At 39.0% G+C, this 12,116-nt stretch overlaps 1 protein-coding gene across 9 annotated transcripts in view; it reads right to left on the bottom strand.

Annotated features, from left to right (window-relative positions):
• The window catches only part of FARS2 (phenylalanyl-tRNA synthetase 2, mitochondrial), a 540,850-nt gene that overhangs the window by 191,719 nt on the left and 337,015 nt on the right, over positions 1-12,116 (bottom strand). The window lies entirely within an intron of this gene.

Raw genomic sequence — 12,116 nt, 5'->3', positions numbered from 1 at the left:
TCTATTTATTTCTTCTACACTAGGAGATAAAGGTGATCGCAGAATGAGGTGATAAATGAGAATTATTTCAGAGTTGCAGAGTGGAGGTGCCTCTTCCATAAGGACATGTGCAGAAATGGATGGAAAGAGTGGTTATCCATCAGGCTTGATCTCTGTCACTGAAACCGCAAATGCACACCTGCAGGGACAGTGCAGATGTCCTCCCAGGATCTGGGCACCTGTCAGTAACCTTTCTCGCTCCACTTCTAGAATCTATTCAATAGTCTGGTCTGCCCTTCGGCAGTCGTGCCCAGGCCCACACCCAGACTTCCTTTGAGGTTGGATTAGCCCAGTAACAAAGTGTGCTTTCCATTCTCTCCTTTTTCTTTTAAAAGGTTAAATGGCACAATAGAATTTTCTGTGCAGCAGGCGGGTAGCTAACAAGGTGATAATTAGAAAGGTACGAAGGAAAAAACCTATAAAACTAGAAATCTGTAGTATCAGGGAAGAGGCCAACTGAATTACCTTTAGAAGATGTAAAGTTATGGTAATAAATGCTAAAGATGCAAACTGAAGTCCATAAAAGTGGAAAAAGAAGATCTTACGGTTTTCATTGTTCCACTAGAATACAGAGGGCATACCATAATATTCAGGATTGCTGATGTTTTAATCAATAGTGCAAGCCAACTTTCAATATCATCTTCTCTTCTCATTTCCAACAAAATAAACAATTAGGAAGATCTTCCAAATATGCAAAATGTGGACAACACCTACTAGAGTATTTGATTCTCATTTTTCCTTTCATTTCAGTCTTTGGTCAGGAAAAAAAAATCTAATTAACATACAGAACCATTCCAGAAGATCTCCAAAAGTTTAAGTAACTGTGATTTCTCTCTCTCTCTCTCTCTCTCTCTCTCTCTCTCTCTCTCTCTCTCATTTGACATTAGTCTTCAATGATGACTGGCATTTAAGTAACAGTGCTTAGCAAGGTTCAAGAGTCTATAGCAAAAAAAACCCCAAAAAGATTCTCTAGCATCTCCCCGGAGTCACATCAGCTAGTGTGCACTGAGCTGAGCAGGCACCATGGACTGCACGTCTGACCCTGCAGCCCTCTCCCACCCCACCCCACTTCTGTTCATGTGGGCCTCTTGTCTGCAGGAAGCATCTTCACCATATCTTATCTGTTGGCTCTTGCACTCTGTCCCCTTTACAGGATTCCCCAACACCAGCCTGATCCTTGCTCACCACTATGTCTCGCTTGGCAATGATATGCACAGCTCAGTCTTAACCTGCCCTGGACCACCTTCGCAGAACTCAGCTTTGACTTGTCCTCCACAATAGACACCCCTGTTCCAACAATCAATTTCTGTGCTGGCCTGAAATACCAGTTGAGTATGGCCCAACCTGCAACCACATTCTCCGAACCTGTTTTTTATTCCTGTTTCCCATCCATCAAGCCCCAAAAGCCTGGAAATTATTCTTTCTCACTTGCCTTTACCTGAAGCATTCAAATACCCAATCTGCCCGGGTCTGCGTGTGTAGCAACAGCAGAGTTACTAACGGAGCTCGTTTACCTCCCAGCTTAGATGATAAACTATATGTCACTGTCCTGCTAACACCAGGCTCCAAGACCTTTCTCTTTTGTCACCTAAAGTGTCCTGATCCCAAACTCTATCTTCTAGTTTTTCTAGTTAAGCTCTCTTCAGTCTCATATCATATCTTCCCCCAAACACTGTGCAAGGCCCAGAGTGAACTCCTAGCCTTGGGGCCCCAACCCATCTTTCATGTTGTCAGAACTGGATCTGTCTAAAATGAAAATTTGATCATGATGTTTGTTGTCTTGCTAACTGCCTTTCAGATAATATCCAAACTCTAACCTCCATGTCCTACAATTCACTCTTGTCCATATTTTCCCCTCCATCTCAGAACACTCCCCTAAAAATACCCTAAACAAACCACAGATATGGCAGGGTCATGCCTCCAGGCCTGACTGCCTCCCACTCAGTAGAGACTTCCATGGACTACCTTTATCAAAGCACCTGTCCATGTTAATGTTCCTCCACCAGTGCATGAACTACCTGCGGGCAAGGAACTAGACTCTCTCTGCATCTCCAGCATCAGGTACAGTGCCTGGCACAAGACAAGATGCTCAGAAACTTTTCTGAGTGAATAATTGATAATTTTCCTCTATTCGGGACAAATCCTGTCACATTTCATACACCTCATTTATGGTCTCAATAAGCATCAGGAAAATAGCTCCCTTTGTGGACTTCATGCTGCCCAGGACCATTTCCTCTTTACTATGTTGAGGACACAACCTGGATCAGAACCATATATTAAAAGAATGACAGAGAGACAGCTAGAGAAAATGCCAGGTAGAGAGAGACAGTAAGAGAGCCAGAGACATGGAAGGACAGAGATGGCACAAGACAGAAGTAGAGAGGCTTATGTTCTTCACTGTTACCACAGTCATGAGCCAAATGAAAGGAATTCTTCAACATCCAGCCTTTACTGCCTGCCAGCTACGCCGCTGAGGAACAGCAGCTGTGCGAATGCCCAGGGTGGAAAACTGTCTACTTTCCTCTCTGCAGCAGGGAGGTGCCAGGAAGGGCCACACTGACGGAGACCTGCTCTCGGGGCTCCTTAATACAGCTCCAAAGGAAAATATTTAGAAGACAAAGATTTGGATTTTCTTCACTAATGCCATATTACCATCTTCTTCTTGTTCTTGATCTTAGAATTCAAAGTCAGTTTGGAGGTATTTCCATCATCTGGCAAGACCAACTTAAAAATAAAAACCCGGCAAAATTAAGTCAAAATGAGTATCAGAACTAGCAATGTAATCTGAGAGGCAGTAGAGGAGAGACAAACATTTTATTTCACTTTCATAACTCATGGACTAGCAATGACCTTGGTGATCATCCGACGGGACTCACTGTACCGGCGCAGAAGTTCAATGATACAGTCGTCAGGAGAGGCTGGAGGCAAAGTAGCTACAGCTAACTAACAGTTCTAAGGCCTAAGGCTAAATCCCAGCTCAGTTCTTTCCCAACACAGACTAAAAAGTGATGTTGGGGGCTGATATGACTGGTATGTAAACTAAGTACAGTGATACCTCGGTTCTCGAACGCCTTGGTTTTCGACCAAATCGGTATTCGACCAGGAAATTCGAGAAACTTTTGTCTCGGAATCCGAACAAATATTTGGAACTCGAACTTCCGAGATGAGCCGAGTTGAGCCGAATGGCGTTCATTCGGCCCAGCGCGCCTTGCTTGCGTCATCAGTGTGAGTGCAGAGAGAGAGTCACGCTTTGTGGAGTCACGCTTTCCTATTGGTTTCATTGCTTCGGTTCTCGAACAATTCGGTTCTCGACCGTCCTCCTGGAACGAATTATGTTCGAGAACCGAGGTATCACTGTATACGAATAATTGCAGACTGCTAGAATCAACTCTTTGTCCTCTATTGTCTGAACTTCAGGAACCTTAACATACCAATGACCTTGTAGCCAGTAAGGGCATAAATGTGTTCTATAAAGAATTTTCAAACATGATGTTGATAGTTGTGATCTGAAATTTATTGCTAGCACCACAATGGCCAAATTTGCAAATAATTTACTTTAAAAATTTTAAAAACAAACACACAAAAAATCCCAAACAACCCTATAAAAAATGAGCAAAGGACTTGGATAGACAGTTCTCCAAGGAAAATATAAAAATGGCTAGGTAACATAAAAATATACTCAATATCACCTATCATTAAGGAAATACAAATCAAAATCACAATGAGATACAACTTCATACCCACTAGGCTGGCTACTATTTTAAAAAAGCAGAAAATAAAAACTTTTGGGAAAGATATGCACACTCCTGGTGGAAATGTCAAATGGTGCAGCCGCTGTGGGAAGCAGTACGATGGTTCATCAAAAGTTAAAATCAGAATTACTATATGATCCAGCAATCCTAATTCTGGGTATATGTGCAAAAGAACTGGAGGCAGGGTCTTAAAGAGATATTTATATACTCATATTCACAGCAGCATTATTCACAGAGGCCAAAATGTGGAAGCAACCCAAGCGTCTGCTGACCAATAAATGGATAAATAAAGTCTATCACAAAGAGACATGATTGTATGAGGTCCCTACAGTGTTCAAATTCATAGAGACAGAAAGTGAAGTGGTGGTTGCCAAGGGCTGTGGAATAAAGGGTAAAGAAATAATTATTTTATGTTTACAGAGTTTCAGTTTGGGATGATGGAAAAGTTCTGGAGATAAATGGCGGTGATAGTTGCACAATAATGTGAATATACTTACTGCCACCAAACTATACACTTTTAAAATGATTCAATGGTAAATTTTATGTTATGTGTATTTTATAATTTAAAACATATATACAGCCCAGCTGGTGTGGCTCAGTGATTGAGCGTTGACCCATGGACCAAGAGGTCTCTGGTTCAATTCCCAGGCAGAGTACATGTCCAGGTTGTGGGCTCGATCCCCAGTAAAGGGCATGTAGGAGGCAGCTAATCAATGTTTCTATCTCTCTCTCACTTCCTCTCTCTCTAAATAATCAATAAAACATACTTTTAAAATATATATAATACACTTTATATATTATATAACTAATATACAATATATTCAACATATGCTTATATATTTCTATGTATATACAGATTAGAGTGGAGTCAAGGTTATCATTTTAAGAATATTAAATTGACTCATCTGCATAAAAGTATGCTTTGGTTGTGTGGGAGAAGGGTGGAGTTACAACAGTTCAGAAGCCTAGGCATGTCTTTGGAAATGGGCTGTGCCGATGAATGCCAGGGCAGGGAAAGGGCTGACTGTAACAAACACAGATACATGCAATGTAACGTGGTTTCTGGGGAACAAGGACTCATCTAAACACTAACTGTTCAGAAAGTATTGCTGTATGATCTCATTTCAACCTTCTATCATGATGCTGCTATGAGTTCATGCTTTGAATCACCTCTTCCTTTACAGGAAAAAGAAAGCCCACAGAAAAAAGAAAGAAACAGACAGAGTCTCTAGAACCAAACTCCCATTAACTTGGTGACTACACAATCAAGAGGTGGGCACTCTAAAAGGCCATTAAAGGAATAATTGTCAACTGGGGCACCCTGGAGCCAAGTGGAGGCCACACAAGGCTGGTAGACAAGGAAGGTTGAATAGAGTGTTTGTGATTTAAAAAAGAGAAAAATGAGTACATGTTCAAAATGAGCTTGGAAAACTAGATTTCTAAAACACTGAAAAATCAGCCCTGGCCGGTTTGGCTCAGCGGTTAGAGCATCGGCCTGCGGTCCTGAGAGACCTGGGTTCGGTTCCCGCTAAGGGCGCGTACCTCGGTTGCAGTTTGTCCCCGGCCCTGGTTGGTCGTGTGGGTGGCAGTCACTCGATGTGTTCCTTTCACATCGATGTTTCTCTCTCTCTCTGTTCCTCTCTCCCCCTCCCACTCCATCTGAACAAAAAATGGAAAAATGTCCTCCGGTGAGGATAAAACACTGAAAAATCATAATATGCAGAAACATACCAGAATTGACCAGAATTCACTAAAGAAAAAAAAAATTGTAATATTATAGAATAGTTAAGGACTTTAAAGTAACATAATAAAGATATTAACAACCATTTTTTTAAATGAAGGAATTAGGAAACAAAACCAGGCAGAAATGAAATGAGAAGGTGGAGAAGAAAATGAAATAAACAACGATCTTAGAAAAAAGAAGTAATAGTTATAAAGTAAAACAAAAAAAGCCTTAAAAAATTATTCAGTGGGTAGAAAGTACTGAGAAATCGACCAGCACAGGAGCACAAAAAGTAGTCAAGATACACGGCTGGTAACTAAGAAGCTCCAATATACAAGAGTGGACCCAGAAAAAGGTGAGCTAACAACACAGATGTTCCTAGAGTTGAACAAAAGTATCCTTCAAGTGGAATAAATAAAGATAAATCCATGCCAAGATGCATCACAGTAAAACTAGATCGCTTCAAATGTAAAAAGAAAGCCTTCAACATTACCCAAGAGAAGGGGCATCATTATCTACACAGAAATAACAATTTGATTAACATCAGACTTCTCAAGAACAAAAGCCAGAGTATATTCAAAGTGCTTTGGGAGAATGAACACCTTTCTAGAATTGTATACCCCACTAAACTATCATTCAAGAATGAGAGCAACATAAACATATTTTCAGATATACAAAGACCAAAAAAGTTTACCGCTTATAATCCCTCACATAACAAATATTCAAAGGATATATACTTCATTAAGAAAAAAAAGCAAACTCTAAAAGAAACTTAGTATTAGAAAAGGTGAGCACAAAATTTGATAAAATGTTAGTAAATGTGCTTAACTACTAATTAAAAATAGCTTTTTGAATTTACTACTTATAGAGAGAAAGAGGAAAGGAGAGAGAGAGAGAAACATCAATTTGCTGTTCCACACAATTATGCATTCATCGGTTCTTGTAAGTACCCGGTCCAGGGAATCAAACCCACAATCTTGGCATATTTGAATGACACTCTATCCAACTGAACTACCTGGGGCTAGGAAAAAATTGTTTTTTTAAATGTCAGCATAAGAGAATGTTACAAACAACTTCATCCTAATACGTTTGAAAGTTAGATTAAATGGACAGATTCCTAGAAAAAATCTAATTTATCAAAACTGACACAAAATAAAACAAAATCCGTGAGTTTAGTAACTAGGAAAAAATTAATCTGTGGTTTAAAACTTCCTACAGAGAAAACTCCAGATCCAGACTTCACTGTAAATTTGATTTTAAAAAACTCAAGAAAGAAATTACATTAATCTTCAAACTATTCTCCCAGAGAATAGAAAAAGGAAGTATTTCCAAATGAGTATTACGAGGATAGCATAATCTTAACATCAAAACCCAATAAGAACATAAGAAACACAGACAGTTATAAATCTATCTCACCCCTGAACACAGATTTAGAAATCCTACATATTTACAAATAAAATCTAGAAATATATAAAAACAATGATATTTCAACAAAGTTATGTTTATGCAAAAAACAATCACGATGTCACTACATTAACAGAATAAGGCCAAAAAATAATGAGATCACCTCAAAATATACAAAAGGGCCTAATAAATTTTAAGTCATTTATAATTAAAAAACAAAACAAAAAAACACCTCTTTTCAACTAGAAATACAAACATCCCTAAACTGATAAAAGGCTTTACAAAAAACCTACAGCAACCACTTTAAATAAATACTAATTTCAAAACTTTCAAGATCAGACATTTAATTAGGTTTTAATTTTATATTACCATAGTTCATTTAGTTCAATCTCCCCAATTCGATTTATAAAAATCAAAGAACCACTCATGGTAAAATAACTTTTTCGAAGTCAGTGTAAATTGCCTTTCGCATTTCAATCTACAAACATCCTGGAATTCACTTTTAAATAATTAGGACTATGGGGCTGTTTCATTTTTTCCACATGGATACGCAACTGTCCCTCCTCCACTTGCACAAAGGCGGTCCTCCTGCCTCTGTTCCCTCGGACAGGTGTCATCAGTCTAGCGTGACACAGAGGTGTTTTCTGGGCTCCTTACTGTGTTCTGTGGGCCTGTGTGTCTGCCTTGCATCTGTTCCACTCTCACAATTACTGCAGCTTTTAAAAACACATTAGATGAAGCAAATCTTTCAACTTAGTTATTTGCCTATTCCTGGCCCTCTGTATTTCCATATACATTTTAGAATCTACTCATTAATCTCTCTGAATTTCTATTTTTTAACTATTTTGGTTATTTAATGTATATTTGGAAGCAATTCTACAAAGTGTTTTTGAATATATGCAAATAACATGGGAATGGTAAACATCAAATTGAAGTCGGTGGTCAGCTCTGAAGAGGAAAACAGGAAGGAGAATGTCATCTGGGAGGCACAGGTTTGTCAACTGCCTTTCTAATGCTTTCACTCTTTACAAGAATCTGTGCTAAAATCCTACCATAGTTGCCCTGGCCAGTTTGGCTCAGCAGTTAGAGCATCAGCCTAAGGACCGAAGGGTCCAGGGTTCGATTCCTGGTCAAGGGCACGTACCTGGGTTGCAGGTCTGATCCCTGGCACCGGTTGGGGTTGTGCGGGAGGCAACCATTGATGTGTCTCTTTCACATTGATGTTCTTCTTTCTCTCCCCCTCCCACTCTATCTAAAAAGCAATGGAAAAATATCCATGGGTGAGGATTAACAAAAAACAAACAAACAGATCTTACCATAGTTGATAGAGGCAGACAGCTGGGTAGAAGGCACACAGTCCTATTTCTTACCAAATTAAGTAAAGGAACATAGGTATATATGTTTAGACTACTTCAGCATTTTAAAAATGAATAAAAATAGCCCTGGCCAGATGGCTCAGTTGGCCATCCCATACACCAGAAGGCTGCAGTTTCGATTCCTAGTCAGGGAACATACCTAGGTTGTGGGTTCGATCCCCAGTTGGGGCACCTATAGGAGGCAACCATTTGATGTTTCTCTTTCACACTGATGTTTCTCTCTCTCTCACCCTTCCTTTCTCTCTAAAAAAATCAATAAAAACATATCCTTGGATGAGGATTAAAACATGAATAAAAATAAATATAAAGTAGCTACTTGGTATGCAAACACCAATTAACATGGAGTTCAAACTCTGCCAAATGGACTCAATGAGGGTCATCTATTTATAATTCACTATCCTTGGTAGTGAATTACAGCCTATAATTGTAATTTATAAATCTCATAGGGAGGCCCTTTAGAAAATAGTTTTCTCTCTTATTGAAAGAAAACATTTGATTCATTACTCAGCCAAGTGATAAAGAATAATTAAGCTATCCACTATATAAATTACTGCTTACTTTAACCATTCTTCATTTTCAAGATCACAAGATTACACATTCAAAATGCCAACATAAATGCGCTATTTGAAAAGCTGTGCGATAGTACCGTCACAAGCATTCGCACCCCCCTGCCTAGACACAGGCCGGCCTCGGCCCTGACCTCAGATGAACTCGTTCTCTGGCCCTCGGTGTAAAGGAGCAGTGCGCACCTCCAGTGAAACAGTGAAGAGAGTGGTTTTTCCTGTTGCACAGGAGGAGGTCAATTAAAGACACAGAGCAACTACCCTTGGCTATCTTGACTAAGAATTTAGTAAGGTATATTATTTAATTTGGTCACTAGAATGTGAATATAAACCTTGAATTTACCATTTGCATTGGCTCTAATCAACACTTGTTATTTTTTTGATGGTCTGAGAAGCTCATTCCTAGGGTGAGTGACCTTGAAGTTAGTATCTAAGCCCTTTTCCCTTTGGCAATATAGTTAACTTAGTTGGATGTGCATAATGACCCTGATTTCTATACTCGATTTCAAACAGAGAAAAAATGTCCAGTAGCCACTTACTATTCATGAATCCCATCAAGTTGTCCTATGAAAGTAGGCAGTTCTAGGCAAAAGAAATATTTCACATTTGACTAGGGATCAAAGCATAAAACTAAAAGAAGCAAACTCTAACAGACGACTCCAAGCGCTAGCCAGCAGAAGGTAAAATATTTTAGGGTAGACTAGTTATTCTGGTAGCCCCATCATCCCAATAAGTGACTGTATTCCAAAAAACGGTGCAGTAATAAGAGACAGCATTATCTACAGGGCCTAAATGAACACATCTGGCGTTGTTGATGGAAAAATAATGCAAAAGCCTTTTACTTACGATATATTCAGTATAAATATCAGAAAACAGCAGGCTCACGTCAACTCCTTTGCCAATGAGATGTGAGCAAAGTGTGAGGGCTTCTGGAAAACTTTCCCCCACTCTTAAGCCTGAGGGGAAATGCTGGCATCATTGTGGGGTCCCCGATACTTTGTTCTTATTTAAGCCATTCTGAGTTGCTCTTTTTTGGTTGAAGCCAAAAAGCATCCCCAACTGCTGTTTTGTAAGAATTACTTCCTATAGTCACACCTACCCATCATGCTTAATTAACACGTTGTTTCTTCCTATGGCAAGTCCTTCAGAACTTGGTTTGTTTTGATCTTTATTCTGATTATTTCTTTTTAAAACTATAACTCTTTCTCCTAAGTTTCATGAAGAAATAATTGACAAACCAAAATTGTATCTATTTACGGTATAAAACATGATGGTCTGATATACATGTACATTATGAAATGATTACCAAAACTGTAAATTTTAACTTTATTATCTATTAACTGTTAGTATCTCGTTTAGATGATTCTGCAGTATTAATGTATTCCTCAGATTCCAGAGATAAAAATACCAAAACCTCTAGTTAGATAGATAATTCCTAAGATCTATTGCACATAATTTGTCAAATTTTATAGATGTTGGCAAGATTTAAGGTTTAATGTGTTGTCTATAAATAGAAAGTTCTTGTACATTTCCATAAGGTCAACAGCAAAGACAATGTATTATGGGTACTGAATGTGTGTACATATAAAGGTCCATAACACATATCTTTCCAATCTATACCACAGGAAAGCTGTAGAAGTAGATGCTGAGGATCCCCTCGCCCCCTTTTTTTAAGTGCCTTTAGCAAGGAAGAACTTTGTGGTAGCAATTCTCTAAATATGTAAATGTATCCTAGAAACCCTGCTTTCACAAAAATACAAAGCAGTCATAAACCTGTAGGCCTCTGATGAGAGAGGCTCCAATACACACAATCCATAGGACTCTAAATAGACTGTGGGTCAATGAAATTTCCTAGCATCAAAGGCTGGGGTTATATAACACAGTGTCAGCAAAGCAAGTTGGAGATGGAAACTGTGGGCGTGAAGGACCAAGGAACATGAAGACCGTGCCTGCTGTGCTCAGAACAGTATATTTTGTAGTAGTTATGGTGATGGTGGTGATAGTAATAGCAGTGGTAGTGGTGAAAATATGAATAACGGCTGACATAGATGAAATGCTCACTGGGTAACAGGCTCCATTATGAATGCTTTACATATAGCACTATGATTCCCAGTACAGACTCGTCCATTCTTCTGCTCACTACATCTCTCCTCACTTGGCAGTCAACAAAGATTACAGCACACATATAATATGTTTATGGTTGGTCATCTTCTCCCCTTCTTTCTCTGCTTCTTTCTATTAGTTTCTTCTGAGATGAACATCCCTTTTCCAGCAAAATAAAAATACTTATTTTCCTTTTGTGTATTAGATAGGAAAAATGCACATGAAAATAGTAAAAAAAAAAAGTGAGATCCATTCATTTCAGTGCAGTGTAATGAAGCTGAGGGATTCCCACAGCTGGATTTATTCAGGAATAGAATGAGAAAACATTGCATAATCCTGCATAAAGACTCTACCAGACAACATTTATGATAACGAAAGCAAAACTAGATCTAGGAGCTATTCCAAGCCATGGAGATTAGCAAGTAATCACAGGCTCAAGTCCTAATACTTTCTGGAGAAACATGGAAGGACTGAGAGAATTAACTAGCAAAAAAGGATTAAGAAAGATAAAATTTTGACCTTCACATGCATTGGTCAGTATCAGCAAAATTCTATATTCTCCTATGTATAGCTCCATCATTGTACCTCATTCTCATTTTATAATTATCTCTTGATAAATCTAGATTGGAAGAAAACAACAACTTGAAGTCAGGAACTGTCAATTTCATGTTCTTACTGCAGAGCAGTGCATGGATTTAGGCAAGAATAGAATTTACTAGTTCAATATTAGGAGCTCTCTGGAGTGGTTCCAAGACTCGTTTCATCATCTCTAAAATGGGTTTGTAGTATCTACCCCATTGGATTACATTGAGTGGAAGCTATAACACAGGCAAAGTGTTTAGTTCAATAACTTGGACATAGTACTCAACAAATGGGAAGTATTACAAGGTGCTAAACAGATTAATGCACAGGTGTATATGGTGCAGTGAACTCTGATCGCCAGAGGACATCAATAAGGAAAAATGGCCAACCCTGGTCTTCAGAAAGTCCCAGTCCTCATACAGCACAGCACTCACTGCTGATGTGGAGTCCTAGAGAAAGAGCAAGGACAAACTGACACAGTTCCCCAGGGGAGTCAGTCTGTCCACGACTGACCTCAGAAATGACTGGGTTGATATAAGACCCTTTCATAGTTACTGCCCGGCTGATGCCTACC

Source organism: Molossus molossus, unplaced genomic scaffold (assembly GCF_014108415.1).
Source record: "Molossus molossus isolate mMolMol1 unplaced genomic scaffold, mMolMol1.p scaffold_m16_p_12, whole genome shotgun sequence".
NCBI lineage: Eukaryota > Metazoa > Chordata > Mammalia > Chiroptera > Molossidae > Molossus > Molossus molossus.
This window is presented reverse-complemented; position numbering and strand designations above follow the sequence as displayed.